This window comes from Trichosurus vulpecula, chromosome 4, assembly GCF_011100635.1.
Source record: "Trichosurus vulpecula isolate mTriVul1 chromosome 4, mTriVul1.pri, whole genome shotgun sequence".
NCBI lineage: Eukaryota > Metazoa > Chordata > Mammalia > Diprotodontia > Phalangeridae > Trichosurus > Trichosurus vulpecula.
The window spans coordinates 28038136-28054787 of NC_050576.1; the positions used below are offsets into that span (position 1 = coordinate 28038136).

The window sequence follows — 16652 nt, forward strand, 5'->3', positions numbered from 1 at the left end:
AGGCTGACGATTTTGTACAACTTTGCCTCACTTAAAGAAAATTTACACAGCAAGTCAACACATCGTCCATGTTGTCACTGGTCCTCTTTGAAAGTGAAAGACAAACGATGACTCTAGTCCATATGCCTAGCCCACTCTGGGAGAGCTCTTCATTTATCATACAATTCTAACACGAGTCTCAACATCTTTCTTGCTGCAGTACAGTGTGACAAAGCTTTCTGCTCTTCCTACTTTGCAGATGCCCAGTATCCCATATTCGAACATTTCTATTCCTAGGATGGCAGCAAGTTGGCCGGGGGGGGGGGGGGGGGGTGTTGCAGAGCCAAAGGACCCACATTCCAATCTTGTGCTGCCATTTATTTGCTGTATGACCTTGGGGTAAATCACTTAATCTGAGTGTCTCTTATCATCCATAAAATGGTAAGACCTACGGAGTGCCTACTACACAAGATTTTTATGAAGAATATGTTTCCTAGACTCTACAGTACTATAGACTTAAAGACCTTATACTCAACATCTGAATGTGTCTGCGATTTCATTGATGTGAGTACTCTTTCCAATATATAGATCACAACACATTCACTCCTTCTTATTCTGTGCTTCTCTTCTTGTCCACATAATCCCATAAAGCCTCCATTAAGTATCCCAAGCACTAGAAGCTTTTTTTTCTGTCAGTGGTTCCCAACATTTTTTGTTCCTTGAGCTTTTTTCAACAAGAACAAAAAAGTGTTCCTGGGTAATTTAATATACTATTAATAATATTCTTTTAGATTTTTTCAGTAATACTTATAGCAATTATAATGAAAATTTTTTTTGCCCCCAAAAGGCTTCCAATTCTGGCTTCTGATTTGTCCAGCCTGGTATTTTTCGTGATGTATTTTGCATATAAATTAAATATGTAAAGTGACAATATATAGCCCTGTTATATTCCTTTTCCAATCTTAAACGAGTCAGTTGTTCCATGTTCCCTTCTAACTGTTGCTTCTCCTGGCTTAGAGTGAATGTCAATGGTAACTGTTTCTCTTTGGAACAGCAACCAGGAGGGTCTTCCCCTCCCAGCTTGATTTTTTTCTTTTTCAAATTAAAGGGATATATCCCTTGACTCACTTCTTAAAGAGACCTATTCACTGAATGGACATTGTCTCACTCTTAAGTGAGAACATGAAAAGGCCTTAGCCTAAAAAAGACCAGGGTCTCCCATTACATCCTGGGCCATCTCCAGTCATCCTGATGAATATCTGGTCACTGAACCCAGATGGCTCTGGAGGAAGAAGTGAGGCTGGTGACCTTGCACAGCCCTCCTTCACTCAAATCAAAGTCAACTGCAAGTCCTGTCATCATTTCCCTGAGGCCATGGTCCTCTTCAAAAAGGAAGGACAAACACACGTTCCTCATTAGACAAGTAAGATGATCTGGTACTTCCATCTCTTTGAGGACTTGACACATTTTGTTGTGATGCACGCAGTCAAAGGCTGTAGTCAATGAAGCAGAACTAGATTTTTTTCTTTCTGGAATTCCTTTGCTTTCTCCATAATCCAGAGAATAATGGCAATTTGGTCTCTAGTTCCTCTGCCTCTTCAAAAACCAGCCTGCTCTTCTGGTAGTTCTTGGTTCCCATACTGCTGAAGTCCAGCTTGCAGAATCTTAAGCATAACCTTGCTGGTGTGTGACAAAAGTGCAACTATTTGGGAATGTGAACATTCCTTGGCATTGTCTTTCTTTAGGACTGGAATATAAACTCATCTTTTCCAAGCCACCAGCCACAGCTGAGTTTTTCAAACTGGCTAGCATATTGAGTGCAGCATTTTAAAGGCAGGATCTTTTAGGGTTTAAATAGCTCACCTGGAATTCCAACACCTTCACTAGCCTTACTGTTAGCAATACTCCTGACTTTCTGGACTTCAAAATCATACCCCAGTATCAGTTACCTTCCTTACACATCCCCTCCCCTTTTCAGCTCCCTTTTGTTTTGCGTTCAATCTTTTCCATTGGAATGTAAGTTCCTTTAGGGCAGGGACTATCTTCCTTTTTCCTTTCACTTATATCCTGACACTTAGCACAGTGCCTAACACATGGTAAGCATTTAATAATGTTTTTTTTTCTTTCCTTTCTTCCAAATTTTGTCATTCTATCTTCAAAACATCTCTCTACCCTGGTCCATTCTCTCTACTCCCATTGGTCCTGAGCTAATTTAAGCCCTTAAAACCTTTAACCTAGATTATTGCAATGATCTCCTTATTGGTCCCCTCACCATGGGTTTCTCTCTTCTTCAATCCACACACCATGCTAAGCAGCCAAAGTGATTTTCCTAAAGTCTAAGTTTGAGCCTGTCACTCATACTCAAACTCCTTACATCTCTAGGATCAACTATCATTTCATCCTTTTTAAAAGCTTTATTTCTGTTCAAGTTTTATAATGTACACAAATGACCATATAGTACATGTGTATGATTTACAGATACACACATACTGAGGTACACACTCAAAAATTTTTACTGATATAGGCATTCAAAAAAGTTTGAAAAACACTGGACTGTAAGATTTCTGAGGTCCCAAAAGTGCTACTCAATTCTGTGTATTGTTCCACCATCAATCAAGCTTAAGCAAAAGTAAAAGCAGTTTGATTCTAGGCAAGAAGAATCAATTTTCCTTCTAGAGTAATAAATAAGTAGGCTTGTGGACAGAAGTCAATGTTAGATAAGGCTGGAACCTAAAGGTACTGCAGAAATTGGCAGGCAAGTTTTGGAAAAAATAAAACTGAACTTCGTGATAATGTGAGCTATGAAGCATACTAAAGACAAAGCTGATAATGAAACAATAAAAAAAACAATAAACAGGGTCACATCTGCACTATTATGTGTGTCCTAAAAAAAATCTGACAAATAAAAAATAACTATTTTCTTACCTTTTTCCCCCCTTACACACGAGATGAGAAAAAGACTCTATGCTTCTTCATGGTGTCGGTGACCCCATTAGCCAGTCTTGCTGATTCACTGAGTTCAATCTGATCCTAAAGGAAAAATACATTGTCTATTACATCCACTAAAGCCAGAGAACCCCCTTTTTTTTCTGACATCTATCACATGCCATGCAAACAAGAGCAATGGGCTTCAAACCTTTGTACTTTCCCAGTCAAAGACCTAGGTGCCATGGAAAGGAAGAATGAACCCAATTTATTCTGTTAAAAGGACTGTCGAATGTAAAAGGATTGTGTCAATGAGCAGTTCAGGATGTTTTTGCTGCCAGTTCTGTTGTTTTTCACTGGATAGTATAACTACAAACCGAGGCAATCATTGTCTCCCCAATGACCTTGACTGGAATGCTAATTCATGAAGCTACAACTACAAAGTCAATTATTTTATATTACAATAGGCCTTCCAAGAATCAAGAACTAACAGAGCGACTGCTAAACAAGAATGTCAGCTGTTAGCCATGATCCTGCACACACACAGAATGCTTGTGTTGCCTTTCAAAAAGCTTCCTGCTGCGAATTTTATTGCCAAACAACTGTTTTTCCTCCAAATGGCTTTTCTTATGATGCCAGTCTCCCAGTCTGTCTAGCAGTGTCTGATCTTACACCAACATGACCTCCTGACTGCAGGGGAATGTAAAAGCTCTTTCCTTCTCCTAAATATTTACTAATATTCACAAGGCTGTAATGCCCATCACTGAGTCACACATCAGAGTTAAAAGGGTATGAGAGTCTAACCTAGTCTCAGACCAGAAAATAGCTGATAGTTTAAGGCTCATATGTATGCGATCAATCACAGGACCTGGTGCTGGAAGACAGCTTAGGTTACTTAACTTCAGTACAACCTCTTCACTGGCTGGGACCTTAGACAGTGGTGATGGACAATCCTCTTCTCCTGGACACTCTTTTCTCTCTAGGTGTCTGTGACACTGCTCTCTCCTGGTTCTTGCCCATCTGACTGCCCCTTCTCTGTTTCTTTTGCTGGATCTTCCTTCACCCACTAGCCCAAGTTTTTCCCCAGTCCAATCCATCTTCCACACGGCTGTCAAATCGATCTTCCTTAAAGCACAGGCCTGAGCACATCATACTCCATAGGCTATGAACCCCAGTGGCTCCCTCCCACCTCCAAGAAAAAATACAAAGCATTTTGTTTGGCTCTTAAAGTTATTCATAACCTGGCTCTTTTCTATCCTTCCAGTCTTCTTACAGCCTACATTTCCGCCACGTACTCTGTGATGAAGTGACACTGGCCTCCTCCCTCTCTGTGCATTTTCACTGGCTGTTCAGTGCTTAGCATAGTTCCTAGAACATATTAGGCACTTAATAAATGCTCACAGACTTGACTTTACTTGAGAAATAGAGAGTCTGGAACAGATAGCCTAGAGGAATTAGGTGGCCCAGTGGGTAGAGTGCTAGACCTGGTAGCTGTCAGGAAGACTTGAATTCAAAGCTGGCCTCAGTTACTTGCTACCTATGTGATCCTAGGTAAGTCAGTTAAAATCTTTGCTGCCTCAGTTTCCTCATCTGTAGAATGGGGATAATGAGGGTAAAATGAGATAATGTTTGTAAAGTGCTTTGCAGACCACACAAACGCTGTTACTATTAAAAGCGATCTCCCCGGGTCACACAGATAAGTATGTGAGGGGCAACATTCAAGTCTAGATCCTTAGATAGCTCTTTCCACTACAGGAAATTCATCAAATAAAAGAAAATGTTAAAAAAGAGTAGATACCTTAGAAATCACCTACTTCAAAGCCCTGATTTTACTGAGGAAACTAAAGCCCAAGAAAGAAATGAACTTGAAAGGATGTCTGTAACGGAGTAGCCCAGGGTTTTCTATACTCAGGCCAGTGATTAAGATAAAGACATTGATGGCAGGTGAGCACATCAAAGACGTAACTAACACAAAATCGGGGTACATAGGTGGCACACTGGATGACAGGCAGGAATCTAGAAGATTTCACTACTGAGTGAAATATTTAAATCAAATATGATTCAATTTAACAAGGACAATATGAAGTCTGAAGAGGAAGCTTGGTGCAGGTGATGGAAAGCCTGCCTTGGAACTAAGAAGTTCTGGGTTCACTACCTCATACTGTCTGTGTATGACCCCAAAGTAAGTCACTTAACTACTCAGGAAAAGGCAAGCTAGCCTAACTGAAGCAGCAAGGTTCCCCAAGGGAAAGAAAGCCTGCAGCATGCATCGCCTGAGTCACACCAACACCAACACCATCTTGATCACCCTCTCTCTTCAGATCCTGAAAAAGACAGCCCAAAACCCTGAACCAAAGAGCCTTAAAAAAAGAAGTGTCCCTAGGGTCATCAGACCTGCTTTCGTGATTTTAATCACAGCCATGATTGAGGAGAGAAATCCCAATGGACAAGTCGACTACCTTCCTCCACAGCTACTAGTCAACTGCCGCCAACCAGCTGATAAATAAGCATGAGAAAGAAACATTGCACAAACCTCCTACAAACCTAGACCACTGGGGCAGAGCACAGAGTGCTGAGCCTGGAAACAGGAAGAGCACAGTTCCAAACCAGCCTAATACACTTACTAGTTATGTGACCCTGGGCAAGTCTCAAGTCCTCACCTGTAAAGTGAGAATGATGGTAGTGGTAGCACATATTTCTCAGGGCTGTTGTGAGGATAAAATCAGAGTATTCGATGACCATATGAAAAACTGTTTTCCTTTTAAAACATGCTACTAGGAAGATGTCAAAAACAATTAATATGACAATTAGGCTAGATTACATTTGGAAATACACACAGTGCTTTTCTGATCTCAAGCTTCTGTCTTTTCACCATAAATGTTCTTCCTCTGAAGCCACATGGCTGGATGTTTGCAAAACCACAATCTCTATGGAATTAAAGTTGCAGTAGACCCAAAGGGCCAAGGAAAGGTGAGTGATGGGCATAAGAAGGCAGCAGTAGATTATGAATGATGGCCTAAAGCACTTTAAAAATGGTATAAGGCTAGGCCTATCAGGTGGAAAGGTAGCCTGAGTGTTTGTAAAAAGCCTTAAAACTGTGTTCCAAACTGTGGGTTGGTAATATCCCTGGGGAGAGGTTAGGAGGGGTAATGAGATGAGATTCTGTAAGAAGGAGGTCCACCAAGCAACAGCCAAAATAACTTAATATTTTCCAATACAATTCCCACATAATATATCAAATTTTTCAAGAAAGTCAAGATTCAAATCAAAGTCAACAAAAAAAGTTCTCACTGAGAAGAAATGTAGTATAGCATTTAACATGGAATGAACAAATTAAATGAGTTGGCATGTCCATGCAGGTGTATTCTGTCACCATCAACACCAGCTTATATAGGCTCAAGATACCAGTTAGTTGTGTCATGAGACTATTTTATGTATCTGAACATGCAGTGCATAAATTCAAAGTTAAATAATCTTTGTGTGAAAATTAAAAGGACCTTAAAATCTATTCTATTTCAAAATGATTCTCACAAATGCAATATAATAAGCACTTTCCCCCAAACTCACAATTTTATACATTTTATTTTCATCATCTGAAATTTTTCACAATTAAATCTATACTTAACTGTCTCATATTTTTTATTCTATTTAAAAAATGAAACAATATCCCTTTCTCATAGATAAATAAATAAATAATTCAAAGAGAAAATTTACTGAAGCAGCTTCAGGTAGACCAAAGACAATAAAGACAGTTGAAGAAGCAGAAAAGTAGAAATACGAAGTAAAAAGCCCAAATAAGGAAAATACAATTCACTATATTCATCACTGAGGGTCACAAAAACTGCCATTGACAGATAGGAAGACTGTTGGTGTTTGCTTTGTACAAGTGTTTTGGAAATTTTGGAAATAAGAAACCTAATAAATTAAAATATTTTGAAGTGTATATTCAGAGTAGTCTAGCAAGACAAGATTATTTCCAGAGAAAATTAGATATTTTTGATAATCAAAAATAAACTTTGAAAAAATTTCTGTTAATAAAAAAGACTGCTTGCATTATATAACACTGCTTTAGAGCTCATTCAATATTAGAAATATTGGGGCTACCTTAAACTACTGATAGAGTTGAAACTTTACTTGGTTAACCTTATGCAAAGCAATCTTTAATTTGCAAAGAATGTGGGAAGAAGAAAAATTGTCCACATTTCTCAAGACCTTTGTGATCAACTGAGAAACCAAAATCTTCCTATTTTGCACTGCAAATGGATATAGTTATAAAGATGCTAATTTGGTGTCCTATGTACAATATGTTGCTGAAACTGAAGCTATAGAAGATTTATAACTTTCTAATAAATTCACTGATAGGGCAGCTAGGTGGCACAGTGGATAGAGTACCAAACCTGGAATCAGGAAGACTCATCTTCCTGAGTTCAAATACAGCCTCAGACGCTTACTAGCTGTGTGACCTTGGGCAAGTCACTTCACCACGTCTGCCTTAGTTCCTCATCTCTAAAATGAAATGGAGAAGGAGAAGGCAAACCACTCTAGTATCTTTGCCAAGAAAATCCCAAATGGAGTTACACAGAGTCAAACACAACTCAACAACAAAACTTACTGATGGCAATTTCACATCAAGAGAAATTTTCTATATAATTAATGGATTTTTAAATGAAAATTAATGTAGGAAAATTTTATTGGACTAATGGCACAAAAAGATATCAAGATGAAACATAGATTTACAGGTACTAGTTCAAAATGTGCTTCTTCATGCAATCTGAACACAAATTCATAATCACTTGTTTCAAGAAATACAAGTGAATTAAGTCAGCAAGCATTTATTAAGCACCTACCATGTGCCAGGCACTGTGCTAAGTGCTGGGGATACAAAGAAGGGCCAAAATAAGGGAAAACATCAGTTCCCTCTTTCCAAGGAACTCTCAACCTAATGGGGGGGACAACATGCAAACAACTATGTACAAAGATAAAACAAAGAGGATGACAGATATTTCAATATGGAGGAAACACGGGCATGTTTGTAGACAGTAAAGAACGAGTCAGTAGACAGAGACTGAAAACAAGTGATAAAGTGGGGATGACAGAGGGGGCAGTCTTTTGTAGAAGACAAGATGGAATGGGATCTTCATAGAATGTAGAAGAGCAAATGTAGAAGACATAGAAGAGTCAGCTTTGGTAAAAAGACGGGCCACCTCATCATGTGAGACAAGGGTGAAGGAGGAGATAGTGGCAGAAGGCACCTGAGGAAGAGGGGAGAAGATGGGGCTCACACTGAAGACCAACCCCAGTAAAACCGGCACTTTCAATAGGACTACCAGTAGTTTCAGTCTTGGTCTTCTGCTCTAAGATGCCTGGAGGAAGGAGCCAATGGCCCTTCTTTTACTTTCTCCTTTAGGTTGGTCTCAGGTCGGTCAATACTTGAGGGGGCTGGGAATCTGACCCCACTGCTTCTGTACTCAACTTTTCAGGGCTCCACTCCTTTCTCTCAGTTCCTCTCTTGCACACTGTGCTGTCCCTTCAAGAATTCTGGGGCAAGACTCAATTCCTTCTAATACAAAGATCCTGAAAGTTCCAAACCAATCTCAGGGTTGAGAAGGGAAAGCTTATCCCTTTAAACTACATACCTCAAGGTGCCCATCAGTTATCCAACCCAGAGTACAGACGGGGAATCATACTGGCTTTGTTCTACCAAAGCACTTCAAAGTGGGCTTGACATAAAAGGAAAAAGTATCATTTTTCTTACTGATAATGATAAAAATGAAACATATTTGCTTTTTAATAAAAATTTCCTCTGGAAGGAAGCAGTTCTGTGGGAGGAGGGGAGAGGGCAGGTGAGGGGGGAATGAGTGAACCTTGCTCTCATCAGATTTGGCCTGAGGAGGGAATACCATACATACTCAATTGGGTATCTTATCCCACAGGAAAGAAGAGGGAGGAAGATAAAAAATAAAATAAAAGGGGGGGGATGATGGAGGGGAGGGCAGATTGGGGCGGAGGTAATCAAAAACAAACACTTTGGAAAGAGGACAGGGTCAAGGGAGAAAATTCAATAAAGCGGGATGGGTTGGGAAGGAGCAAAATGTAGTTAGTCTTTCACAACATGAGTATTGTGGAAGAGTTATACATAATGATACACATGTGGCCTAGGTTGAATTGCTTGACTTCTTAGGGAGGGGTGGGGTGGGAAGGAAAGAGAGGAGAGAATCTGGAACTCAAAGTTTTAAAAACAGATGTTCAAAAACAAACAAAAAAAAGGTTTTGCATGCAACTAGAAAATAAGATACACAGGCAATGGGGTGTAGAAATTTATCTTGCCCTACAAGAAAGGAAGGGAAAAGGGGATGAGAGGGGAGAGGGGTGATAGAGGGGAGGGCTGACTGGGGAACAGGGCAACCAGAATATATGCCATCTTGGAGTGGGGGGGAGGGTAGAAATGGGGAGAAAATTTGTAATTCAAACTATTGTGAAAATCAATGCTGAAATAAATATGTTAAATAAATAAATTTAAATTAAAAAAAATTTCCTCTGGAAAGTTGTGTATCTGGTAAATATGAGAAAGTGAATACTCATTAAATCAATGCAAATTCCTCCCAACTCACCTTCTGAAAAATAAGAAAAATTAACTGAATTTATAAAAAGTTAAAACTATTAGCACTTTTTTTGGGGGGGAGGTTTGGAAGGGGGAAGGCAGGGCAACTGGGGTTATGTGACTTGCCCAAGGTCACACAGCTAGTGTGTCAAGTGTCTGACACCACATTTGAACTCAGGTCCTTCAGACTCCAGGGCCAGTGCTCTACTCACTGCACCACCTAGCTGCCCCTTATAAAAACTTTTAACATATTTCCCAATTTAAGAGGTGCCTGCCCTACAAATTACTTACTTTTATGAATTCTTACTAATAACTTGATTAACCTACAGAAGAAACTACTATTTTGTTTAAAAGACTCTAAATAACTCTAAATATGAATGGATGAGAAATATATTTGCCAAGGACAAATATGATATATTTTGTCATATTCCATCTGTATAACAACAGTTAATATAGTCATTTGAAGAATAATGTTTTGGCTGCAAGAAGATAAAAGAGTTCTAGTTTATGAAATAAAGCAATACAAATTCATAACATTTTATTTGCAGGAAAGTTTCCTACTGGAATTATTAAAGCTGAAATCTCAATTAGTGGCTAAGAAAGAATGATGAGTACTGATATCAAGATGACATCACTGTTGTGAAACTTGATGGTGAAAAACAAGCCTACTCGTCACATTAACAATATTATTATTGTGATTAATTTATAAATATGAGAATTTAAAATATTTTATCAACAAATATCTGATACATTACTGCATTAAGATTCATCTTATGTTATCATAAAAATTATACTCATTCAAATAAACAAATGGATCTATGATCTCACAGATCCACAAGCGCCCTCCTATGATCTTAGAGCAGAAGACCAAGCTCATCCTCGTCCTCCTAAGAGCTCCCCACAGGGTGTCTGCTCCTCTCTTCAGTTTCTCTGACACCAAGAGTGAAGTCTCAGACTGTCCAGCTGTTCCCCCACTGTCACACAAGTCTCTGGTCTTCCCAACTCCACACTGGCAATCTGCGGCAGCTTGTTCACACCCACCGCGAGCCTTTCCAGCGCTCTCTAACCGATGATCATCTTTAGCTCTTCAGAGGCAGTCTCATCACTGATCTTACTGCCATAAACAACAGTAAAAACTTTTGTTGTGATAGGAAGGCTGGGATCAGGAAAGGGCCTCTGAAGTTTCTTGAAGGCAATCCAGAAAGGGGGGGCCACTAAACCATACACGGGCAGCTAGGTGACACAGTGGATAGAGCCTGCGGCCTACAGTCAGAAAGACTTACCTTCCTGAGAGCAAATCCCGCTTTAGACATCTACTAGATATGTGACCCCGGGCAAATCACTTCACTCAGTTTCCTCATCTGTGCAATGAGCTGGAGAAGGAAATGGCAAACCACTCCAGCATCTTTGCCAAGAAAACCCCAAATGGGGTCAAGGAGAGTCGGACACAATTAAAACGACTCAATGACAACAACCTTTATTATTAGGACATCATTGAACAGGACTATTTCTATTGTTTATTTTCCATGAAATTCTGGTTGACCTTGATGTATGGATGGGAGACACCTTGTTGAAAAAGACGACTTGTTTTGTCGAATCAAATGACTTTTTGTAATCAAGAAATAATAAGCCTCACAGGATCTTAGATGTGGCCCACTGTTAAGATTTTGTAAAACTGGGAGAGTAACCATATAAGTCAATAGTTACTAATGTTTCCTCAATCACCTTTTTAGGAAATACATAAAATCTGAGATTTTCCCCACATCTCTACATCCTTTAGATATTTAGCAAATCAGTCTTCCAATGCCCTCACAAACATATAATCACCAGCACAAATCTTCTCTTAATTTAAAAGATTCAATCTAGCTGCTTTTCTTGAAAGTCAATTAATTCTTTATTTTATTAAAATTATCAGCCAAGATTTCTAGCCAAGACCGCTGCCTTAAAAGCCTGATGTTCTCACCAAAGTGAACAGTGAGCAAGAAATCCAATAAGAAACTACATAAATAACTTCTACTACCCCATAACTCCATAAAAAGTCAGAAGCCCAAGGGCAATAAGAAAGGGAAGTCAAACCAAAGCCAGAATAGAATAGCCTCCCAGTGAGCCCAGAAAATGGCCATGAGTCCTTTTGCCCTTGTCTCCAAGAGCAGTAAGAAGAACAGATCCAATTCCCCCTCCCCCCAAAGAAAAGCCTAAGGTTGTCAGAAAGCCCCAAGGAAGACCCTTGGAAATGGGGAAGGGGAGAAGATTGCCGAAAACCTGTAAGAATGAAACAAGAGCTCTGAGGTGATGATCTAGCACTCTGGACCTCAAAGATTTTTTTTTTGAAGGAGGGAACTCCAGAAGGTATTCAACATAGGAACTCAAAAGTACTCCAGGGCAAGACACTCCACCCAAAAGTGAAGTTGCAGGAGGTAGACCGTGTCCCTAGCACAAAGTTCCAATTCAGGAACACCAATCAGCATCAAACACTGTTAATCTGGAGATCCCTCAAAAGAAGTAGAGACTAATTCAGTAATAACTGCAACCACAGACTGAAAGGAAAAAATGGATTTTCAACAAAGGCTACAAGAATATCTAGCAGAAGCGAAGCAAGAGATAAAATATGAAACAAAGCTCTGGAGAAAGGAAAATTCTCTAGAAAGAGAATAAACTGCTTAGAAGAGAAAGTAATGGACTCTTTGAAAACCACAATTAGAGCCCCTAAAAATCAATGATTCCACAAGACAGCAAGAAAGACTAGAACATAAAAATAAAAGAAAATGTAAGATATCTAGTATCAAAAACAGGTCAGGAAGAAATAATTTATGAATCATTGAACTGCCTGAAAACCATGATTTTTTTTTAAAGGCCTAGATACTGTATTTCAGGAGATCGTAAATGAAACCTGGTCAGATCTATTAGGATTAGAAAGAAAAAGAAAGAAAAGAAGAATCCACAGATCACCTCCTGCAGCAAGGCACCCCAAAAGAAAAGGTTCCAGGAGCACCAAAATCAAAATCCATGGCTCCCACATCAAAGTAAAAATCCTGCAAGCACTCAAAAAGAAACATTTCAAGTGCCAAAGAACTCTATATGGTCAAGATTACCCAAGACCTGGAAACTATTCCTAAAAATAAAGAGAATGATATTAGAATACGAGATTCCAAGCAACCAAGCAAAAACTGCAAAGCTCACTGTAATCTGTGGAGGAATGAAGCAGGGTAGGAGGGGGTGGGCGTGGATAGAGGAGAAGATTTTAGAGGTAATCATTAAAACTTTGGAAGTAGATGGCCTCCTCAAGGGAGGGCTGAGGAGTGATAAAAGGGAAAAGGACTATGCCTTCAGGGGATATTCATGTTTAAAGAGTGGAAGTTGAGAAAGCAAAGAATACAGAGAAAGTTCAGTCAGAGAAACAAGAAAAGGGCACTGGCTATGTGGTGTCAGGAAGGCTAAGGAAAAAGGCAGCAAGAAAAAGGGTTGGCCCACAGGGCCACAGAGGCCACAGAAGGTAGGCATTGAAAAAAGTCAATGGATTCAGCAACAAAGTCAGTGGTGACTTTGAAGTGCATTGTTTCAGTAAAGAATAGATAAGACAACCAGACTGAAAGGAGATGAAAGGCAAGTACAAAACAGCATTTTCTGGAAATTTTATTTTTAATGTCCCTTCTGATTTATGCCTAAGGAAAATAAGGGTTTTTTTCTAATCCCTATATTCTTATGCTATATTTCAATTTTCAATATTGAAAGTAAAAGTTTAAGTAACTGAAATTTAAAATCAAGATGATTGCCAAAGGGGATAAAGGGATCAAGGATTGATTAATGAGGGAGGAATAGGAGTTTCCATTTCTCAAAATTTCAGTTAACTATTTTGTAATTTTCCAACACTAAAATTTGAAAGACAGGAAGAAAAAGTGAGAAAAATCTTAGTTCTAATTTCAGCTCAGTTACTTATTACCATATGCGCGACCTTGATCAAGTCACTTAATTTCTCTGGAATTCAGTTTCTTATTTTTTTAAGGGATTAGAAAAACTCTTTTTCCCGAGATACAGAAGAGAAGAAAGGGTAAAAATTGAAATATAACAAAACGAAGAGAAGATCAAGAAGAATTTTTTTTTTAAATCTGTGAAGAAAAATGACAAGAATAAAGATGATATTTAAAATATTAAATGAAAGCAATTTGTAAAAATCTATAAAATGGAAAGAGTTTACAACAGAGGAGGAGAGATTGATGACAAGAACGATTTTTAAATCCTGGCTCACCTCAAAGGGGAGAAAAGAAAATTAAGAAGATAAGTTGGGATTAATTGGAAGGGGGGAGGGCAGAGTTAATGGTTCCAATCTTAAACAAATGAGTCCAGCCCCCATCGAACTGGTTAATGGCAAAGCCACACCTCAAACCCATGTTTTCTGACTTAGAAAACTGTAGTCTTTTACACAGTACACTCCACTCCTCCCTTCCTCACATGAATCATTACAAAAGAATTTCAGTTTGTGGCTGGTCCACCCTGGACCCCCATTCAAGGGAATTTAGTTACAAAAGTACCACTAAGTAAGTGCTCAAAGTGAAGACTCCAAGGCAATTTAACCTATGAGAAAGTTCCAAGGCAGGGATAATAATAATGTTGTTGTTTGATGATGATGATGATGATGATGGAAGCAGCTTATTTTTATGTAAGATTTTATATACATTACCTCATTTGATAGAAGATGCTTATTACAGGCAATATGCTTGTCAAGCTTTAATGCAAATGTGGGAAACGCTGGTTGTAATTATTACGATTCCTCTACTACAGCCCCATGGCAAGTCTACAAAGTAGGTGCTACAAGTAGTACAAGAAAGGCCCTCAGAGGTAAGACAAGGACTCAAAGTGGAAAAGGAGAAAAAGACCTAGAATCAGAGTGAGAAGAGTCTTGTTTCCAATTCTAGCTCAGACTGTCTGTGTGACCTTGGGCAAGTCACTTAATTCTCCATCCTCCCAACTGTAAAATAAAGGAATGGGGCTGAATGACCCCCAGGAACTTTTCCATCTTCAGAACCTTTCAGCCCAGCAGGTGTTGACTGTAAGTAAAAAGAAGACGAAACTCAAACCCCAGGCTCCACATAAAATGTTCTTTCTATAAAAACAAAGCATTTCCCCCTCTTCTGTCCCTATAAGTCACTGTGAAGCAGAACACTTTTCCAACTCTTTACAGATTTAATCAATGGAACTATTCGGTTCAAATATCTAGAATAGTTCATACAAGGTATTTTATTAAATACAGGACAACCCTATAATTTATGTTCATAATATTTTAGGCTCTTCACCAGTCGGGTGATTCACAAAAACCATCACAAAAAGGAAAATAGCAGATTCCACATCTGCACAAGAGCAAAAATGGGATCCAGGTGTCCCAACACAAACATTACAAATGGTTAATGAACAGATACATCTCCCTATGACAGGTTTATTAGTCCAGCTGATTATATAGCAACAAATACTGGAATATCCAAAAGTATGTGTGAATCTGTGGGTGGAGGAAGAAATGTAATTGGAGCCAGAACACTACTTAGGAACTAGCTGCTTACTTCACTTGCACATTTAATAAGGGATTCAATTTAATTCAAAGATCTCTTATTTAAATAAGTGCCCACTATCCATAACACATTGTGCTAGGCTGAGGGGCCAGAAAAATAAATTAGAGGTAATTCCTCACCACTTCAAAGAATTTCTGTTCAAAAAAGAGAGGATAGTTTTGTAAGTAAAAACAATGTAAAATAACAAACTAACTATGAGAGAAATACAAAATGAGAGATTAGATTTGTTCTGTTTGGCCCAGAGTGCAAAAGCAAGTGAAGTAGTGGGTCAAAGTGGTGGGAGGGCGGGAGGTAAGAAAGAAAGAAGGAAGGAAGGAAAATTTGGTCTTTGGGCCTTATGTAAAGAAAAGTTTGCTTGCTAACCAAGAGAGCTATCCAAAGGTGGGGTGGGGCTGCTGGGGAGGTGATGGCTTCCTCCAGGTTCTAGGTCTTAAAGCAGAGGCTATATAACCATTTCTCAAATTTTTGTTCAGCTGTAGACTGGACTAGATGTCCTCTGGGGCCCTCTCCTAACCCTCATCCCTGCCTCCTACCATCCTATATCTTTTCTACCCTTGGTGGCTAAACTCTGAGAAAGCCGAGTACAGCAGGTACCTCCACTTCCTCTCTCCTCGCTTCTTAACTCCAGTACAATCCACCTTCTTATCTCATCAATGGAATCATCCAAAATTCTCTCTCCAAATTCCCTCCTATGGCCAATCCAATGGCCAGTCTCAATCCTCATCCTTTTTGAGTTCTGTGCAGCCTTTGACACTGATGACCACTCACTTCTCCTTGGGATTTTCTTCAGGACACCGCTCTAATTTTGCTCCCACCTATCAGACTGGTCCCTCTGTCTCCTTTGCTAGATCCTCCTCCAGGTCATACTCATTAACTGTGGGTGTCTCATGGGGTTTTCCTGGCCCCTCTTCTCTCTATATACTACATTACTTGGTGGTATCAGCTCCCCTGGATTTAACTATTATGTCTAGGTTCATGATTCTCAGATCTCCTTATCCCATCCTAATCTTTCTGCTGACCTCTAGTCTCACAGCTCCAACTGCCTTTCAGACATCTTGAACCCGATGTCCAGTAGACATCTTAAATTCAACATGTCCAAAACTAAACTCATTTTGTATGACCACTTCCAAGATCAAAACTCATTACTCTAAACCACCTCCTATCTTCCCTATTATTGTCAAGGACATCAAGATCCTCCTAGCCCCCCAGGCTCACAACCTAGGTATCAGCCATAAAGGACTTCACTCTCACCGCGCCCCCCCCTCATATCTGAACTATTGCCAAGGCCCTGTTCTGTCCTCTGACACTGCCACACTCTGGTGCAGACCCTCCTCATCACCTCATGCCTCAATTACTGCAACAGCACACTGGTGTGTCTACCTGCTTCAAGTCTCTCCCCACTCCAGGGCACTTTCCATTTGAATGTCAAAGTGATTTTCCTGAAGTGCCAGTTTGACCATGTCACTCCCATACTCAGTAAACTCCAGTGGCTCCCTATCACCTCCAGGATCAAAATCCGCTGGTGTTCAAAGCCCTTTATGACTTCCTAGTCTTCTTGCACTTTATACTCTCCTCCTCCTTCAATT

The 16652-nt window shown here is 39.5% G+C and overlaps 1 protein-coding gene across 2 annotated transcripts in view; it reads right to left on the bottom strand.

The window, feature by feature from the left end:
- Positions 1–16652, bottom strand: part of ZFYVE9 (zinc finger FYVE-type containing 9) — a 188705-nt gene that overhangs the window by 108281 nt on the left and 63772 nt on the right. For both annotated transcript variants that reach the window (XM_036756933.1, XM_036756932.1), the window contains exon 2: positions 2905–3009. The gene's annotated coding sequence lies outside the window, so the exon portion shown is untranslated. The remainder of the gene's footprint in view (positions 1–2904; positions 3010–16652) is intronic.